This window comes from Pleurodeles waltl, chromosome 5, assembly GCF_031143425.1.
Source record: "Pleurodeles waltl isolate 20211129_DDA chromosome 5, aPleWal1.hap1.20221129, whole genome shotgun sequence".
NCBI classification, from domain to species: Eukaryota; Metazoa; Chordata; class Amphibia; order Caudata; family Salamandridae; genus Pleurodeles; species Pleurodeles waltl.
In genome coordinates, this window is record NC_090444.1 from 108,853,181 (window position 1) to 108,872,839 (window position 19,659).

A 19,659-nucleotide genomic window follows, 5' to 3' on the forward strand; every position below is an offset into this window, starting at 1 on the left:
CTACAAGGAATCAATATGGCGGATTAACAACGTCGATAACATCACTGGAGCCATCACATCACCACTGTTTCAAGTAAGGCGCAACGACTTACAGCCTGCAGAAAGTTTGCTACTGATTTAATACAGGCAAAGCAGCATTTCTTTTAGAGACATTTTACACTGATGTTGTAGACATGACTGGGGCACTGTTGCTCAAAGTCACCTGCATATAATTGATATCAGCACCCGGCAGGGCCAGCTATAGCGCTGGTGGCGCCCAGTGCGACAGTCATTTGGCACCCCCTGCCCCAGTGACCTCCTCCTCAGTTTTCCCCACTACCACCGGGCAAAAGAGCCCCTCATCTCTCCATAGCCCCTCTCTCACATACATTTCATTTGTTTTAAATTGCTGATGAAGTCTGGCTTTACCAACAAGAGTTCCCAAACAATCTCTTTTTAGCAACATTAGGAATAGAGAACCAAAGACCTGGGGAAAAACATAACGTTCTACCCAATTTTATGCAGTTTGCAGGCAGCTCTTTGATGACGGTATATGATGACACCTGCAGAAGTCGCGAGGAAGACTGAGACATAATTAACTGGATGGCCCCTTGACAAGTTTTACCAAATGGGTTAAATCACTGTGTTTAAGATAACTTATGGCCTCTGTAAGTGGCAGATGTTGGGTTCTGGGGGCGCGCCAGCTAAAACAATGGTTCCAGGGACTGCACTTTCATGTAGGGGGATTTAAGCAAGAAATGCATTACTCATCTTCCCCTGAATGACGACAAGTGGTTTGTACCTTACATGTAGTACCCCTAATATACTCAACACACAATGAGAGGATTTGCATAGGCCTTCATAAAGGTAACCACATTGCCTTCACTATGTGGGTATTACCACCTGCTCCTAAGAAGAGAACTTTATTCACTTGAAGACTTTTGCACCACAACCAGTGGTGTCGCCAGGGTGTGATGACATTATTAGTTACTACCCTTTAACTCTTAAATCTGGGTAAACCAACCTAGTTTCGGAGTGTGAAGGTAACTCTCATCAGAGGGTGTGAAAAATTGGGTTGGTGGTTGAGAGGGTGAAACCCTACTCAAGCATCAGCCACAATACTTGTCAGGGTGAACCACAAAGAGTCACTAAACTAACCTGTGCTTAAGCCTCTGGTAGCTTGGCACAAAAGCAGTGAGCCTTAATTTAGAGGAAATGTGTAAAGTATTTATGCAGCACACAAACGGAAAATAAAGTGAAAACACGACACAAGAAAAATCCCATACCTATTTAGAAAATAGAGTAAAATGTGATAAATTATTTGACACCAAAATCACACAAATCCAATCAGTAGAACTGTACATACGCAATTTTAAAGATTTAAGGTAATTATATTGTCTAAAAGCACAAAGTGACACTCCTAGTTAGCTGGCCGTGCGAGACTGGGTGGAAGTCACAAGTTCAAACTGACCACAGTGGAGCATGGACCAGATACAGAGACTAGAGTAGTTCAGATGAAAAAGTTACCTTCTAAGTCCAGTATGAAAGGTTTTGCTTGTGATGGGGGAGGCCTCAAGGAACAGGGAGTCTTCGCTGTAGTGCAAAGAGTAGGCTGGGATTCACAGCTGGTCTCCACTGTAGCGCCAAGATCCTGTTCGCCGCACAGACAGTAGTTGCTGGAGATTCATTTTAGCAGTCACCGTGAGCTATCTATGTTATAATGCGATCTTCAAAGAGTTGAATTCACCGGAACTTCAGGCTCAAGGTCGGGGTGAGTGGCAAGATCTTCGCACAAACAGGCCTGTTCATGGTCGCAAACAGCCCAAAACATCAGGATTTCTTCTTTTAAGAAGAAGCTCAACTGATGCCACACCATGGGTCCAGGGCCTGGGATGCACCTCGAGAATCAGGAACTCACCTCAACAGACGTCAGCAGGGCTCAGTCAGGTCTAGTTGCAGGTCCAGGCAGGTTCAGTTGTTGCAGGTCAGCTGGGCAGTTGCAGAGAGGGCACCAGAGCTTGTTGTGTCCCTGTAGATCAGAACAGGTAGTCAGTCGGCTGACCCTTGGAGTCACTTCAGACTGGGATGAAGGGTGGAGGTTCAGCTCTTCCTCTCAGCAAGAAGAGTAGGCACCAAGCAGCACCGCAGCAAAGTGTCTTTCTTTTGTAGTATTCACAGGTCCAAGAGTGTACTAAAAAGTGGGCTTGTGGGTACCCTTTTTATACATGGTGCCACTTCGAAGTAGGAGAAGCTCATAGATCTTCCCCTTATAGACATATCGGGAATTTTCTGTCTCCCTGCCCTAGACCCAGTCTTTCTGGGGGCACAACATGCTACTGTGAAGTAATTTGTGTGTGAGCTGAGCCGTTGCTTTTGAAGTACAAGTATGGTAGATGACTGCCCCTCCCCAATCATGCCTGAGATGGCCCATCTTGCCAGCACCCAGACATTCTATTGTGGTACCATCTGGGAGGAATACACAAAGGCCAGCTGCCGACTACACCTAGTCATGTGACTCAGGGACAGGCTTCAGGCACCAAATGGTTAGGACAAAAAATGCCAACCCTCTAAAATTGGCACTTTCAGACGTGTGACTTAAAACCCGATTTACTATCAAAGACGGTTTTAAATACTTGCTCCCATTCAAAGGTTATCACTTATTAAACACAATAAGTTACCCAATGTTATCCTATGGGAGAGGTCGAAGTTGCAATAGTGAAAATTTGAGGCTTTTTTACTACCAGGACATGTAAAACTTAAAAGTACATTTCCAACTTAATACAATGTACCCTGTCTCATAAACTGTTTAAGGCCTACCTTATGGGTGACTTCTAGGTATTAAAAAGGAGGGTTTAGGCCTTGCAAAAAGTTTATTTTGCCAGGTCGAAATGGGAGTTTAAACTGCACACACAGTCTGCAATGGCAGGCCTAAGCCATGTTTTTTCAAGGGTACAATAAGCTCTGCAGGCCCACTAGTAGCATTACATTTACAGGCCCTTGAAGAGGTAGTGCTAATTTACTATGGACCAACTGGGTGTAAGACAATTTTACCAAGTTTAGAGAAGATATCACAAGCACTGGTTAGCAGTGTTAAAGTGCAGAGTCAAAAGGCCAATAAAAACAAATTCAACAAAACAGGAGGAGTGAAAGCAAAAAGTTTGGGAGAAGACCCCCATGAGGCTGACAGGTCTACCAGAGGGCAGTCTCTACCGGTGCTAGCCTGGTCCAGTACGTGGATACTCATTGGGGAAGACATTGTACAGGAAGAGGGACACAAGGAACTGTGTCATGAACACTGTACAGTGCACACAGATGAAGAACGGGTTGTGTGCTAGTTTTTAAGTGACTTCTGTGTAGTGGCCATACATGTTTTTCAACACAGATTGGAAACTGAGTTTGCCATACAGTGTTATCTGCAACTCATACACTAACATGGACTGTCATTGAGTTATTGTGGGGATAGTGGCCAGCACAATTTATTGAGAACTAGCCAAACAAGCAATTCTTCCTTCTGTATGTGCGGACACGATCGTGACCCAACACTCGGGTATAAAAAAAAAAGATCACTTTTTTTAAAGCAAAAATCTTGAGCTTGCCACCTTACAAAGTAGCAAAGTAATAAAGAGTGGTCTAATACATTTTTACAGCCCCTTTCACCTTAGGTTACACTCGACAAATGTCATGCTTGACGGTCCTCACGGGACCTCGTGTCCCCGTTACCAGCCTTACAGCCACCTTTAGCTTCAAATTTCATGGGTATACCCCACTGTTGAAGCAGAGGAACCACATATGCTCCATTCTCCATTTCTGAAACAAAATTGATCAATAGTAATTTTCTCGGGGAAAAAACAAACCCTGCTCTGAGGAGGTTACTTACTGTCCCAGCCAGTTGTCCCTGCAATGTAAACTTCCATCTTCAGGAATGATCAGTGGCACATGACCCCAGTCCTGCCAAATTACATCCTGTCTCCCGGCTACTATTTCCAGGTGACTGAACCATTTAAGGTCCAAGGCCCATATTTATAATTTTTTAGCGGCACGTTTGCGCCAATTTTTGACGCAAAAAACAGCACAAACTTACAAAATACAATTGTATTTTGCAAGTTTGTGCTGCTTTTGCGTAAAAAAATGACACAAATGCGGTGCTAAAAAAGTATAAATAGGGGCAAAGTATATACAAAATATGTCAATGTTAATGCGCACTTCTTTCTTAACTTTATTTGTCTGCTTTTTTGCCCCTGTTGGTACCTCCTCCACAGGAAGCAAGAACATTCCACGGAGCTCATGGCTGTTTTGCCCAAATATTTGACAATGTTTTGTAATCCACATTATTGAGAAAAGCTCAGCGTCCCACGCTAAGGGCCAGATGTACAAAGCATTTTTCTAGACGCAAAGGTGACGATTCACGGAATCGGCCACTTTGCAACTAGAGAAATGCTTTTTGGGATGTGCAAAGCCCAAACTGCGATTCGGTAACTTGTTACTGAATCACAGTTTGGGTTTTGCGATTCTTTATTAGGAAGGGGAGTGTCAAGGGCGTCCCTTCCTAATACCGAATCTAAATGGTATGTATGATTGTTTTGTGACCGCAAATGCAGGTGCAAAACAATAGCAGTTCCCATTCACAAAGGGGAAGGGGTCCCAGTGGGACCCCTTCCCCTTTGGGAATGGATGGAGAAACGTTTTTTCAGAGCAGGCAGTGGTCCCACGGACCACTGCCTGCTCTGAAAAAAAGAAACAAAAACTTTTCATTTTTGTTTTCAAAATGCATTCCATTTTCCTTAAACCCCTTCGCTGCCAGGCCTTTTCCCCCTCAGGTGCCAAGGCTTTTTTTGGCTGTTTGGGACAGGTTGCGCTTAGGCCATAATAACTTTTTGCACACATATGCTACCGATGCCAAATTTGCGTCCTTTTTGTCCAACATCCTAGGGATTCCAGAGGTACCCAGACTTTGTGGGTTCCCCTGAAGGAGACCAAGAAATTAGCCAAAATACAGTGAACATTTGTTTTTTTTTTTTTTAAATGGGAAAAAGGGCTGCAGAAGAAAGCCTGTGTTTTTTTCCCTGAAAATGGCATAAACAAAGAGTTTGCAGTGCTAAAATAACCATCTTCCCAGCTTTCAGGAACAGGCAGATTTGAATCATAAAACGCCATTTTTCAACACAATTTTGGCATTTTACTGGAACATGCCCCATTTTTACAATTTTTTGTGCTTTCAGCCTCCTTCCAGTTAGTGACAGAAATGGGTGTGAAACCAATGCTGGATCCCAGAAAGCTAAACGTTTCTGAAAAGTAGATAAAATTCTGATTGAGCAAGGGGTACCTTGTGTAGATCCCACAAGGATTTCCTACAGAAAATAACAGCTGAAATAAAAAAATATTGCAATTGAGGTGAAAGAAACAGCCATTTTTCTCCACATTTTACTCTGTAACTTTTTCCTGTGATGTCAGATTTTTTAAAGCAATATACTGTTACGTCTGCTGGACTCTTTTGGTTGCACGGATATATAGAGCTTGTAGGTTCATCAAGAACCCTAGGTACCCAGACCCAATAAATGAGCTGCACCTTGCAATGGGTTTTCATTCTATACCGCTTATACAGCAATTCATTTGCTGAAATATAAAGAGTGAAAAATAGGTATCAAGAAAAACTTTGTATTTCCAAAATGGACACAAGATAAGGTGTTGAGAAGCAGTGGTTATTTGCACATCTCTGAATTCCGGGGTGCCCATAATAGCATGTGAATTTCAGGGCCTTTCTCAAATAGACATCTTTTTTACACACTGTCTTACATTTGGAAGGAAAAAATGTAGAGAAAGACAAGAGGCAATAACATTTGTTTTGCTATTCTGTATTCCCTCAAGTCTCCTGACACAAAGGGTACCTCACTTGCATGGGTAGGCCTAATTCTCGCGACAGAAAACGCAACATGGACACATCACATTTTTACATTGAAATCTGACCTGTTTTTTGCAAAGTCCCTAGCTGTAGATTTTGGCCTCTAGCACAGCCGGCACCCAGGGAAACCTACCAAACCTGTGCATTTTTTAAAACTAGACACATAGGGGAATCTAGGATGGGGTGACTTGTGAGGCTCTTGCCAGGTTCTGTTACCCAGAATCCTTTGCAAACCTCACAATTTGGCCAAAAAACACTTTTTCCTCACATTTTGGTGACAGAAATATTTGGAATCTGAGAGGAGCCACAAATTTCTTTCCACCCAGCGTTCCCCAAGTCTCCCAATAAAAATGGTACCTCACCTGTGTGGTTAGGCCTAGCGCCGGCGACAGGAAATGCCCCAAAACACAACGTGGACACATCACATTTTCCCAAAGAAAACAGAACAGTTTTTTGGAAAGTGCCTAGCTGTAGATTTTGGCCTCGAGCTCAGCTGGCACCTAAGGAAACATACCAAACCTGTGCATTTCTGAAAACTAGACACCTAGGGGAACCCAAGATGGGGTGACTTGTGGGGCTCTCACCAGGTTCTGTTACCCAGAATCCTTTGCAAACCTCAAAATGTGGACTAAAAAAACACTTTTTCCTCACATTTCGGGGACAGAAAGTTCTCGAATGTGAGAGGAGCAACAAATTTCCTTACACCCAGCGTTCCCCCAAGTCTCCCGATAAAAATGGTACCTCACTTGTGTTGGTAGTGACTAGTACCCGTGAAAGGAAATGCCCCAAAACACTATCTGGACACATCAAAATTATCAAATGCAAAACTACCTGTTTTTGCGGGGGCACCTGCGTTTTTGGTCCTGGGCTCAGCAGTCATACAGGGAAACCTACCAAACCCAGACATATCTGAAAACTAAACACCCGAGGGAGTCCAGGGAGGTGTGACTTGCGTGGATCCCACAGTGTTTTCTTACCCAGAATCCCCAGCAAACCTCAAATTTAGCTGAAAAATCAAACTTTTCCCACATTTCTGTGTGAGATCACCTCACCGGGACAAATTTCCTATCACCCAACATTGCCCTCAGTCTCCCAGTAAAAATGATACCTCACTTGTGTAGGTGGGCCAAGGGCTTGTGACAGAGAAGAGCCAAAAACATGTTGAAATTGAGGGGGGACCAAAGCGGGTCCAAAAGGGCAGTTTGAAAAAAAAAAATTTTTAGGCTGACAAGTGGGGCAGAATTTTTATTGATATAGATGAGACAATGGTGGTGGGAATTTTGTGGATTCCATCAGATTCTGGAAGGTTCCATCATAAAAATGTGGGAAAAATGTGTGATTTCCAGCAAAGTTGGAGGTTTGCAGGGCATTGTGGGTAAGAAATGGTGCAGGGTGCACGTGAAGCACACCACCCCGGACTCACCCAGATGTTTAGTTTTCAGATGTGTCTAGGTCTTATGGATTTTTCTACATGGCAGCGTCCCAAAGTCCAAAAAGTGCATCTCTCACCATTCCAAGTGGGACAATTTTGAGAGTTAGCCAAACTCTCATGGCCCAAATGTAAAACCAAAACCCAAAATAATCAAATGTCCTCTTGCTTGCCGTGGGATAAAATGTTTTAGTGTGCGGGGGAAAGACTGTTACACCCTTCAGTTGGGGTGGGTGCATAACCATGCCCATACTGGTTGGTAGCTACCACCACACAATTTTTTTTTAATTCCCTGGCATTCTGCCACACCGGGGTGTGGATCGGCAGTAATTGCCCCATCTCCCCACTGGTGGGCAGATCAACTTTGGCACAATTTGTTTGGGGTTGGGGTATGGGCCCCACCCTCTTATTTTGAAAAAAACAAAACTTCCCTGGTCTCTGGTGGGCATTCTGCCCCCCTTTGGGGCAGATGGGCCTTCCAAAAATAGGCTGATTTGTCCCAAAGGGGGGCAGATACGGCCAACAGTAATGTGCCCCCATGGGGAGCGACCCTTGCCCAAGGGGCTGCCACTCCAAACAAAACATACACACACACCAATCCCTGGTGCCTAAGTAGTTTCTGCCCCCAAAGTGGGCAGAAACGGCCTAAATACAATTCCCCCCCACCCCCAGGGGAGCGACCCTTGCCTAATGGGTCGCTTCCCACATATAAAACAATTAAGTAAACAAAAAGATATATATATCCCTGGTGTCTAGGGGTTTCTGCGTCCCTGGGGGCAGATCGGACTAATTATAATAGGCCGATCTGCCCCTAGGGGGGGTAGAAAACGCCTAAAATATTTTGCCCCCCCTGGGGAGCGGCCCTTGTCCAAGGGGCCGCTCCCCTCATTCAATATTATTTTCTTTTAAATTCCCTGGTGTCTAGTGGTTTCTGCCCCTGATGCCACTGTGGGGTCAGGAGGGGCGGGGGTGGAAAGGGAAGCGATTCCCCTTCCGTCCCGGCACTGGGGGCACCGAGGCGAGGCTCATGGGGGGAGCGTTAGCGCTCCCCCATGAGCCAGTCCAAGGACGTAACGGTTACATCCTTGGCGACTCAGTGTCGCAGCCAAGGACGTAACCGTTACATCCTTGGCTGCAAGGGGTTAAGGAAAACGGGCTGCATTAAAAAAAATATCTATACTGCTTTATTTAAAAGCAGTCACAGACATGGTGGTCTGCTGACACCAGCAGGCCACCATCCCTGTGAGTGCTGCCATTCCCAATGGGGTCGCCAATTGCGACCTACCTCATGATAATTCATGAGGTAGGTCATTTGCGACCCCATTGCGAATCGCAGACAGTGTCATTGACACTGTTGTACATCCAGTTTTGCGACTCACAAAAACGGATCTTTGTACATGTGGCCCTTTGTCTTTCTCCTCCAGGTGGAAATTAGCAAATCATTGCTGCCCTTTTTAGACCCATCTTGCTGGCTCAACATAGGTAACAATTCGGACAGGGCATGTTCCTTGGAGCCGACCAACTACATCCACATAGGTGAAGGTGCATCCCCGCTGATGTCCACTGTCTTTCACTGCATTTGGATGGATACCAGCTCACTTGACTGCGAAGCTGCCAATAAAGTTGGATCTTGATTAAGCAAACACAGTGGGGATAACGACAGCCAAATCACTTTCTTACTTTTAATCTACCTGAAATCTAATATCTGGTGCATTAATAGTTCAGGAACAACTTGTTTTAACTATTTCTTCAGGTATGACATTTTTGGGAATGTTTAATAAATGATACCTCATGGTTTTTTTTGTAAATCTTTTTATTAAGCAACAAAAACAGCTATTGCACAATGCATCAAACGACAATACAGAATACACATACATCTACAACTCATAGACAAATTACAGCAGATGTAAAGTCCTCTGAGGTATAGCATTATACTCTGAAATCACCCCGGTGAATTATTCTCAAAGATCAGACCCCTAGCTCCCCCCCCATCAACCCATGGGCACCCGCCCAGGTAATCACTCCTCATTCCTGTAGGTGTCCAGTCTCCCCAAATTTTCTCTCACTTTCTCAGACATCCCCTACTCTGGTAGATTATTTTTTCCACACCCTGGCAATAGTCTTGATCTAACTGCCATTCCTGTACACTGGGTGGTGACTCTGCACCCCAAGCACGCGCCACTATTGCCGGCATGGCTAACCATAATCCCTGATGTTTTGGCCAGGGCTCCTCCCCTACTATATTAAGTCGAAACAACTTGGGATCCAGGGAGACAGCCCTCCCAAGCACCCATGCCGGCGCCCCCAAAACCCTCTTCCAATAAGCCTGTATCGCTGGGCATGTCCACAGTATATGTTAGAAGGTGCCTTCCTGCCAACACCGCCTCAAACACTGCAAGGTCTGTGCCCTTCCCATCTTGCACATCACTAACCTGGAGTAGTACACCCTGTGTAGAATTCACCACTGTATCAACCTGAACCCAGCCCTAATCACAACCACCCTAGGACTCTGCCGTGCCTCCACCCAATCTTCGCCATAAAACGCTCCTACGTCTGCCTCCCATGTAGCACAGGTATATCGTTGGGTCCGGGGAGTTATTAATCAATTTCCTATATATCACAGAGAAGCCATTACCTCCAACAGTTCTGACAGAAGGTGGTCCTCTAGGGGGGCAGATTCTGGGAGCTTCTCGCCCTCTGGGACATATCGGCACAGTGCATGGCGCAGCTGTAGGTACCTATACCATTCCGTGCCCGCCATAGCATATTCTTGCTGGAGGTCCTCGGACGTCACCAGTGCCTGTCCCCTCCAGACATCGTCAAGATGATCTATTTCCCGTAAGGGCCATCACCTAAACCCTCCCATGGCCCTGAGGTCTCCAAATAAATCACTGCACCACAATGGGGTTTGGGCGATCAGAGTGCATCCACAACCCAGAAAACGTGTGGCTTCTTTCCATGCTCTTACCACTGTTCTCGTGTGTGCCGGCAATGTTTGCAAACTCACGGGGGTGTACAAGTGTAGGAAAGTACCATCTTGCCTGGCATGTTACCCCCATTTTTCACTGTATATATGTTGTTTTAGTTGTATGTGTCACTGGGACCCTGGTAACCCAGGGCCCCAGTGCTCATAAGTGTGCCTGAATGTGTTACCTGTGTAGTGACTAACTGTCTCACTGAGGCTCTGCTAATCAGAACCTCAGTGGTTATGCTCTCTCATTTCTTTCCAAATTGTCACTGACAGGCTAGTGACCATTTTTACCAATTTACATTGGCTTACTGGAACACCCTTATAATTCCCTAGTATATGGTACTGAGGTACCCAGGGTATTGGGGTTCCAGGAGATCCCTATGGGCTGCAGCATTTCTTTTGCCACCCATAGGGAGCTCTGACAATTCTTACACAGGCCTGCCACTGCAGCCTGAGTGAAATAACGTCCACGTTATTTCACAGCCATTTTACACTGCACTTAAGTAACTTATAAGTCACCTATATGTCTAACCTTTACCTGGTAAAGGTTAGGTGCAAAGTTACTTAGTGTGAGGGCACCCTGGCACTAGCCAAGGTGCCCCCACATTGTTCAGAGCCAATTCACTGAACTTTGTGAGTGCGGGGACACCATTACACGCGTGCACTACATATAGGTCACTACCTATATGTAGCTTCACCATGGTAACTCCGAATATGGCCATGTAACATGTCTATGATCATGGAATTGCCCCCTCTATGCCATCCTGGCATTGTTGGTACAATTCCATGATCCCAGTGGTCTGTAGCACAGACCCTGGTACTGCCAGACTGCCCTTCCTGGGGTTTCTCTGCAGCTGCTGCTGCTGCCAACCCCTCAGACAGGCAGCTGCCCTCCTGGGGTCCAGCCAGGCCTGGCCCAGGATGGCAGAACAAAGAACTTCCTCTGAGAGAGGGTGTGACACCCTCTCCCTTTGGAAAATGGTGTGAAGGCAGGGGAGGAGTAGCCTCCCCCAGCCTCTGGAAATGCTTTGTTGGGCACAGATGTGCCCAATTCTGCATAAGCCAGTCTACACCGGTTCAGGGACCCCTTAGCCCCTGCTCTGGCGCGAAACTGGACAAAGGAAAGGGGAGTGACCACTCCCCTGACCTGCACCTCCCCTGGGAGGTGTCCAGAGCTCCTCCAGTGTGCTCCAGACCTCTGCCATCTTGGAAACAGAGGTGCTGCTGGCACACTGGACTGCTCTGAGTGGCCAGTGCCACCAGGAGACGTCAGAGACTCCTTGTGATAGGCTCCTTCAGGTGTTAGTAGCCTTTCCTCTCTCCTAGGTAGCCAAACCCTCTTTTCTGGCTATTTAGGGTCTCTGTCTCTGGGGAAACTTTAGATAACGAATGCATGAGCTCAGCCGAGTTCCTCTGCATCTCCCTCTTCACCTTCTGATAAGGAATCGACCGCTGACCGCGCTGGAAGCCTGCAAACCTGCAACATAGTAGCAAAGACGACTACTGCAACTCTGTAACGCTGATCCTGCCGCCTTCTCGACTGTTTTCCTGCTTGTGCATGCTGTGGGGGTAGTCTGCCTCCTCTCTGCACCAGAAGCTCCGAAGAAATCTCCCGTGGGTCGACGGAATCTTCCCCCTGCAACCGCAGGCACCAAAAAGCTGCATTACCGGTCCCTTGGGTCTCCTCTCAGCACGACGAGCGAGGTCCCTCGAATCCAGCGACACCGTCCAAGTGACCCCCACAGTCCAGTGACTCTTCAGCCCAAGTTTGGTGGAGGTAAGTCCTTGCCTCACCTCGCTGGGCTGCATTGCTGGGAACCGCGACTTTGCAAGCTTCTCCGGCCCCTGTGCACTTCCGGTGGAAATCATTTGTGCACAGCCAAGCCTGGGTCCACGGCACTCCAACGTGCATTGCACGACTTTCTAAGTTGGTCTCCGGCGACGTGGGACTCCTTTGTGCAACTTCGGCGAGCACCGTTTCACGCATCCTTGTAGTGCCTGTTTCTGGCACTTCTCCGGATGCTACCTGCTTCAGTCAGGGCTCTTTGTCTTGCTCGACGTCCCCTCTCTCTGCAGGTCCAATTTGCAACCTCCTGGTCCCTCCTGGGCCCCAGCAGCCTCCAAAAACGCCAAACGCACGATTTGCGTGTAGCAAGGCTTGTTGGCGTCCATCCAGCAGGAAAACACTTCTGCACGACTCTCCAAGGCGTGGGGGATCCATCCTCCAAAGGGGAAGTCTCTAGCCCTTGTCGTTCCTGCAGTATTCACAGTTCTTCAGCCTAGTAAGAGCTTCTTTGCACCAACCGCTGGCATTTCTTGGGCATCTGCCCATCTCCGAGCTGCTTGTGACTTTTGGACTTGGTCCCCTTGTTCCACAGGTACCCTCAGTCAGGAATCCATCGTTGTTGCATTGCTGATTTGTGTTTTCCTTGCATTCTCCCTCTAACACGACTATTTTGTCCTTAGGGGAACTTTGGTGCACTTTGCACTCACTTTTCAGGGTCTTGGGGAGGGTTATTTTTCTAACTCTCACTATTTTCTAATAGTCCCAGCGACCCTCTACAAGGTCACATAGGTTTGGGGTCCATTCGTGGTTCGCATTCCACTTTTGGAGTATATGGTTTGTGTTGCCCCTATCCCTATGTTTCCCCATTGCATCCTATTGTAACTATACATTGTTTGCACTGTTTTCTAAGACTATACTGCATATTTTTGCTATTGTGTATATATATCTTGTGTATATTTCCTATCCTCTCACTGAGGGTACACTCTAAGATACTTTGGCATATTGTCATAAAAATAAAGTACCTTTATTTTTAGTATAACTGTGTATTGTGTTTTCTTATGATATTGTGCATATGACACTAAGTGGTACTGTAGTAGCTTCACACGTCTCCTAGTTCAGCCTAAGCTGCTCTGCTAAGCTACCATTATCTATCAGCCTAAGCTGCTAGACACCCTATACACTAATAAGGGATAACTGGGCCTGGTGCAAGGTGCAAGTACCCCTTGGTACTCACTACAAGCCAGTCCAGCCTCCTACATTGGTTGTGCAGCGGTGGGATAAGTGCTTTGAGACTACTTACCACTCTTGTCATTGTACTTTTCATAAGAGAAAAATATACAAAACAAGGTCAGTGTATATACACATAGCCAAAAAGTTTTGCATTTCCTCTTTTCACTCTTTTCTAAGTGCTGAAAAGTACTTCTAAACTTTCAAAAAGTTCTTAAAAGTTTAAAAAGTTTTTTCTGTCTTTCCAAAAAGTTCTGAAAACTTTTTTCTCTTTGTCTATCACTTTAACTCTCTCTAAAAAATGTCTGGCACAGGCCAAAAAGTTGAACTGTCCAAACTTGCATATGATCACCTTAGCTGGAAAGGAGCAAGGAGTCTCTGCATAGAGAGAGGTTTGAGTGTAGGGAAGAATCCTTCCTTAGAACTGTTAATTAATATGCTTAGAGTACAGGATAAGGCCATAAGTGCCCAATCTGTAGAAAAAGTAGCTAATGGTTCTCAATCTGATCCAGGGACTCCCCCAGGAAAAGGTTCAGGAAAGAAACTTCTCAGCCTGCCCATTACTAGACAGTCTAGCATAGTTGGTACAGAGGTTGAATCACATCATACTGATGATGTGCTCTCACATTATGCTGGTAGCCAAGCTGTTAGGGTGCCCTTGGTAAGGGACAGGTCTCCTTCTGTTCATTCCCATCATACCTCTGTATCTAGAAATGTCCCTCCCACCCACCCTGATGACAGATTGTTAGAAAGGGAGCTCAATAGATTGAGAGTGGAGCAAACCAGACTGAAGCTCAAGAAGCAACAGCTGGATTTGGATAGACAGTCTTTAGAAATAGAGAGGGAAAGACAGAAGATGGGTTTAGATACCCATGGTGGCAGCAGCAGTATTCCCCATAGTCATCCTGCAAAAGAGCATGATTCCAGGAATCTGCACAAGATAGTTCCCCCTTATAAGGAGGGGGATGACATTAACAAGTGGTTTGCTGCACTTGAGAGGGCCTGTGCTGTACAGGATGTCCCTCAAAAGCAGTGGGCTGCTATCCTATGGCTATCATTCACTGGAAAAGGTAGGGATAGGCTCCTTACTGTAAAAGAAAATGATGCTAATAATTTCCAAGTTCTTAAGAATGCACTCCTGGATGGTTATGGCTTAACCACTGAACAGTACAGGATAAAGTTCAGAGATACCAAAAAGGAGTCTTCACAAGACTGGGTTGATTTCATTGACCAGGCAGTGAAGGCCTTGGAGGGGTGGTTACATGGCAGTAAAGTTACTGATTATGACAGCCTGTATAACTTGATCCTGAGAGAGCATATTCTTAATAATTGTGTGTCTGATTTGTTGCACCAGTACTTGGTGGACTCTGATCTGACCTCTCCCCAAGAATTGGGAAAGAAGGCAGACAAATGGGTCAGAACAAGAGTGAACAGAAAAGTTCATACAGGGGGTGACAAAGATGGCAACAAAAAGAAGGATGGTAAGTCTTCTGACAAGGGTGGGGACAAATCTAAAAATGAGTCTTCATCAGGCCCACAAAAACACTCTGGTGGGGGTGGTGGGCCCAAATCCTCCTTTAATCAGAACAAGGAAAAGAAACCATGGTGCTATTTATGTAAAATAAAAGGCCATTGGACAACAGATCCCAGTTGTCCAAAGAAAGGCACCACAGCTCCTACCACTACAACCCCTACTGCTACACCTAGTGTCCCTACTAATAGCAGTGGTGGTGGGAGCAAACCTACTAATAGCCAATCCAAGGGAGTAGCTGGGCTCACTTTTGGTAATTTAGTTGGGGTTGGTCTAATTAGGGAGACCACAGAGGCTACTTTAGTCTCTGAAGGGGCTATTGACTTAGCCACTTTGGTTGCTTGCCCCCATAACTTGGAGAAGTACAAGCAACTAACCCTAATAAATGGTGTTGAGGTCCAGGCCTACAGGGACACAGGTGCCAGTGTCACAATGGTGATTGAGAAACTGGTGCACCCTGAACAACACATACTTGGACACCAGTACCAAGTAACCGATGCTCACAACATAACACAAAGCCACCCCATGGCTGTTGTAAATCTCAACTGGGGGGGGGTATCTGGTCCAAAGAAAGTTGTGGTAGCTTCAGATTTACCTGTAGACTGTCTATTAGGGAACGATTTGGAGACATCAGCTTGGTCAGATGTGGAGTTGGAGGCCCATGCAGCAATGCTGGGCATCCCAGGGCATATTTTTGCTTTGACAAGGGCTCAGGCCAAAAAGCAAAAAGGACAGGGAAGCTTGGATCCTGGAACAATGGACCAAGTGCTCCCTAAAGCTAGGGCTAGTAGAAGCAAACCACTTCCTACTATCCCTCCCTCTACAGTGGATTCTACTTCTGAGGAAGAAGAATTCCCTCCCTGTGCAGAACCTACACCAGAGGAGCTGGAAGCAGACACTGCTGAGCTTTTGGGTGAAGGGGGGCCTGCCAGAGAGGAGCTGAGTGTGGCACAGCAAACCTGTCCCACATTAGAGGGTCTCAGACAGCAAGCTGTCAAACAGGCTAATGGGGATGTCAGTGACTCACACAGAGTTTACTGGGAGGACAACCTCTTGTACACTGAGCATAGGGATCCTAAACCTGGAGCTGCCAGGAGATTAGTGATTCCTCAGGAGTACAGAAAGTTCCTCCTAACACTGGCACATGACATTCCCTTAGCTGGGCACCTGGGTCAAATGAAAACTTGGGACAGATTGGTACCACTGTTTCATTGGCCTAGGATGTCTGAGGACACAAAAGAATTTTGTAAGTCCTGTGAAACCTGTCAAGCCAGTGGCAAGACAGGTGGCACTCCAAAGGCACCCCTTATCCCACTGCCTGTGGTTGGGGTTCCCTTTGAAAGGGTAGGGGTTGACATAGTTGGCCCCCTTGACCCTCCTACTGCTTCAGGCAATAGGTTTATCTTGGTGGTAGTGGACCATGCCACAAGATATCCTGAAGCTATTCCTTTAAGGACCACTACAGCTCCTGCAGTGGCAAAGGCCCTCCTGGGAATATTTTCCAGGGTGGGCTTCCCAAAGGAGGTAGTATCAGACAGAGGAAGCAATTTCATGTCTGCATACTTAAAGGCCATGTGGAAGGAGTGTGGTGTAACTTACAAGTTCACAACACCCTATCATCCACAAACAAATGGACTGGTGGAGAGAGTAATAAAACTCTCAAAGGCATGATTATGGGACTCCCTGAAAAACTCCGCAGGAGATGGGATATCCTTCTACCATGCCTCCTTTTTGCCTACAGGGAGGTACCCCAGAAAGGAGTGGGCTTCAGCCCCTTTGAACTTCTTTTTGGACACCCTGTTAGGGGTCCACTCACACTTGTAAAGGAGGGTTGGGAACAACCTTTAAAAGCTCCTAAGCAGGATATTGTGGATTATGTACTTGGCCTCAGATCAAGGATGGCTGAGTACATGAAAAAGGCCAGTAAAAACCTTCAGGCCAGCCAAGAGCTCCAGAAGCAATGGCATGATCAGAAGGCTGTTTTGGTTCAGTACCAACCAGGGCAGAAAGTGTGGGTCTTGGAGCCTGTGGCCCCAAGAGCACTCCAAGATAAATGGAGTGGACCCCACACAATTGTTGAAAAGAAGGGTGAAGTCACCTACTTGGTTGACTTAGGCACTGCCAGGAGTCCCCTTAGGGTGCTCCATGTCAACCGCCTGAAACCCTACTATGACAGGGCTGATCTCACCCTGCTCATGGCAACAGATGAGGGACAGGAAGAAGACAGTGATCCTCTACCTGATCTCTTCTCTTCCACAGAACAAGATGCTCTTGTGGAAGGAGTAGTTTTGGCTGATTGTCTTACTGCTGAGCAGAAAGATAATTGCATAAATCTCCTAGGACAATTTTCAGAACTCTTCTCCATTGTGCCAGGCACCACTTCTTGGTGTGAGCACACTATAGATACTGGAGACAGTTTACCTGTCAAAAGTAAGATCTATAGGCAGCCTGACCATGTCAGGGACTGCATAAAGCAAGAAGTTCAGAAGATGTTGGAACTAGGAGTGGTTGAGCACTCTGACAGTCCATGGGCTTCTCCTGTGGTACTGGTACCAAAACCCAATTCTAAAGATGGAAAGAAGGAAATGAGGTTTTGTGTAGACTATAGAGGTCTCAACTTGGTAACCAAAACTGATGCTCACCCTATACCCAGGGCAGATGAGCTAATAGATACACTGGCATCTGCCAAGTATCTAAGCACTTTTGATTTGACTGCAGGGTATTGGCAGATCAAATTGTCAGAAGATGCTAAATCTAAGACTGCATTTTCTACCATTGGAGGACATTACCAGTTTACTGTAATGCCTTTTGGTTTAAAAAATGCACCTGCCACTTTTCAGAGGTTGGTGAACACAGTCCTGCAAGGGCTGGAAGCTTTCAGTGCAGCATATTTGGATGATATAGCTGTATTTAGCTCCAGCTGGGATGATCACCTGGTCCACCTATGGAAAGTTTTGGAGGCCCTGCAAAAGGCAGGCCTCACTATCAAGGCTTCAAAGTGCCAGATAGGGCAGGGTAAGGTGGTTTATCTGGGACACCTTGTTGGTGGGGAACAGATTGCACCACTTCAGGGGAAAATCCAAACTATTATTGATTGGGTTCCCCCTACCACTCAGACTCAGGTGAGAGCCTTCCTAGGCCTCACTGGGTATTACAGGAGGTTCATTAAGAACTATGGCTCCATTGCAGCCCCTCTTAATGACCTCACATCCAAGAAAATGCCTAAAAAGGTATTATGGACAGCAAACTGTCAGAAAGCTTTTGAGGAGCTGAAGCAGGCCATGTGCTCTGCACCTGTCCTGAAAAGCCCTTGTTACTCTAAAAAATTCTATGTCCAAACTGATGCATCTGAATTAGGAGTAGGGGCAGTCCTATCACAACTTAATTCTGAGGGCCAGGATCAACCTGTTGCTTTTATTAGTAGAAGGTTGACCCCTAGAGAAAAGCGTTGGTCTGCCATTGAGAGGGAGGCCTTTGCTGTGGTCTGGGCTCTGAAGAAGTTGAGGCCATACCTGTTTGGCACTCACTTCATTGTTCAGACAGACCACAAACCTCTACTTTGGCTAAAACAAATGAAAGGTGAAAATCCTAAATTGTTGAGGTGGTCCATATCCCTACAGGGAATGGACTATACAGTGGAACATAGACCTGGGAGTAGCCACTCCAATGCAGATGGACTCTCCAGATATTTCCACTTAGACAATGAAGACTCATCAGGTAATGGCTAGTCTTATTGTCCTTCGTTTGGGGGGGGGTTGTGTAGGAAAGTACCATCTTGCCTGGCATGTTACCCCCATTTTTCACTGTATATATGTTGTTTTAGTTGTATGTGTCACTGGGACCCTGGTAACCCAGGGCCCCAGTGCTCATAAGTGTGCCTGAATGTGTTACCTGTGTAGTGACTAACTGTCTCACTGAGGCTCTGCTAATCAGAACCTCAGTGGTTATGCTCTCTCATTTCTTTCCAAATTGTCACTGACAGGCTAGTGACCATTTTTACCAATTTACATTGGCTTACTGGAACACCCTTATAATTCCCTAGTATATGGTACTGAGGTACCCAGGGTATTGGGGTTCCAGGAGATCCCTATGGGCTGCAGCATTTCTTTTGCCACCCATAGGGAGCTCTGACAATTCTTACACAGGCCTGCCACTGCAGCCTGAGTGAAATAACGTCCACGTTATTTCACAGCCATTTTACACTGCACTTAAGTAACTTATAAGTCACCTATATGTCTAACCTTTACCTGGTAAAGGTTAGGTGCAAAGTTACTTAGTGTGAGGGCACCCTGGCACTAGCCAAGGTGCCCCCACATTGTTCAGAGCCAATTCACTGAACTTTGTGAGTGCGGGGACACCATTACACGCGTGCACTACATATAGGTCACTACCTATATGTAGCTTCACCATGGTAACTCCGAATATGGCCATGTAACATGTCTATGATCATGCAATTGCCCCCTCTATGCCATCCTGGCATTGTTGGTACAATTCCATGATCCCAGTGGTCTGTAGCACAGACCCTGGTACTGCCAGACTGCCCTTCCTGGGGTTTCTCTGCAGCTGCTGCTGCTGCCAACCCCTCAGACAGGCAGCTGCCCTCCTGGGGTCCAGCCAGGCCTGGCCCAGGATGGCAGAACAAAGAACTTCCTCTGAGAGAGGGTGTGACACCCTCTCCCTTTGGAAAATGGTGTGAAGGCAGGGGAGGAGTAGCCTCCCCCAGCCTCTGGAAATGCTTTGTTGGGCACAGATGTGCCCAATTCTGCATAAGCCAGTCTACACCGGTTCAGGGACCCCTTAGCCCCTGCTATGGCGCGAAACTGGACAAAGGAAAGGG

At 46.4% G+C, this 19,659-nt stretch overlaps 1 protein-coding gene across 1 annotated transcript in view; it reads right to left on the minus strand.

Annotated features, from left to right (window-relative positions):
- The window catches only part of LOC138295433 (L-gulonolactone oxidase-like), a 605,777-nt gene that overhangs the window by 478,821 nt on the left and 107,297 nt on the right, over positions 1 to 19,659 (minus strand). The window lies entirely within an intron of this gene.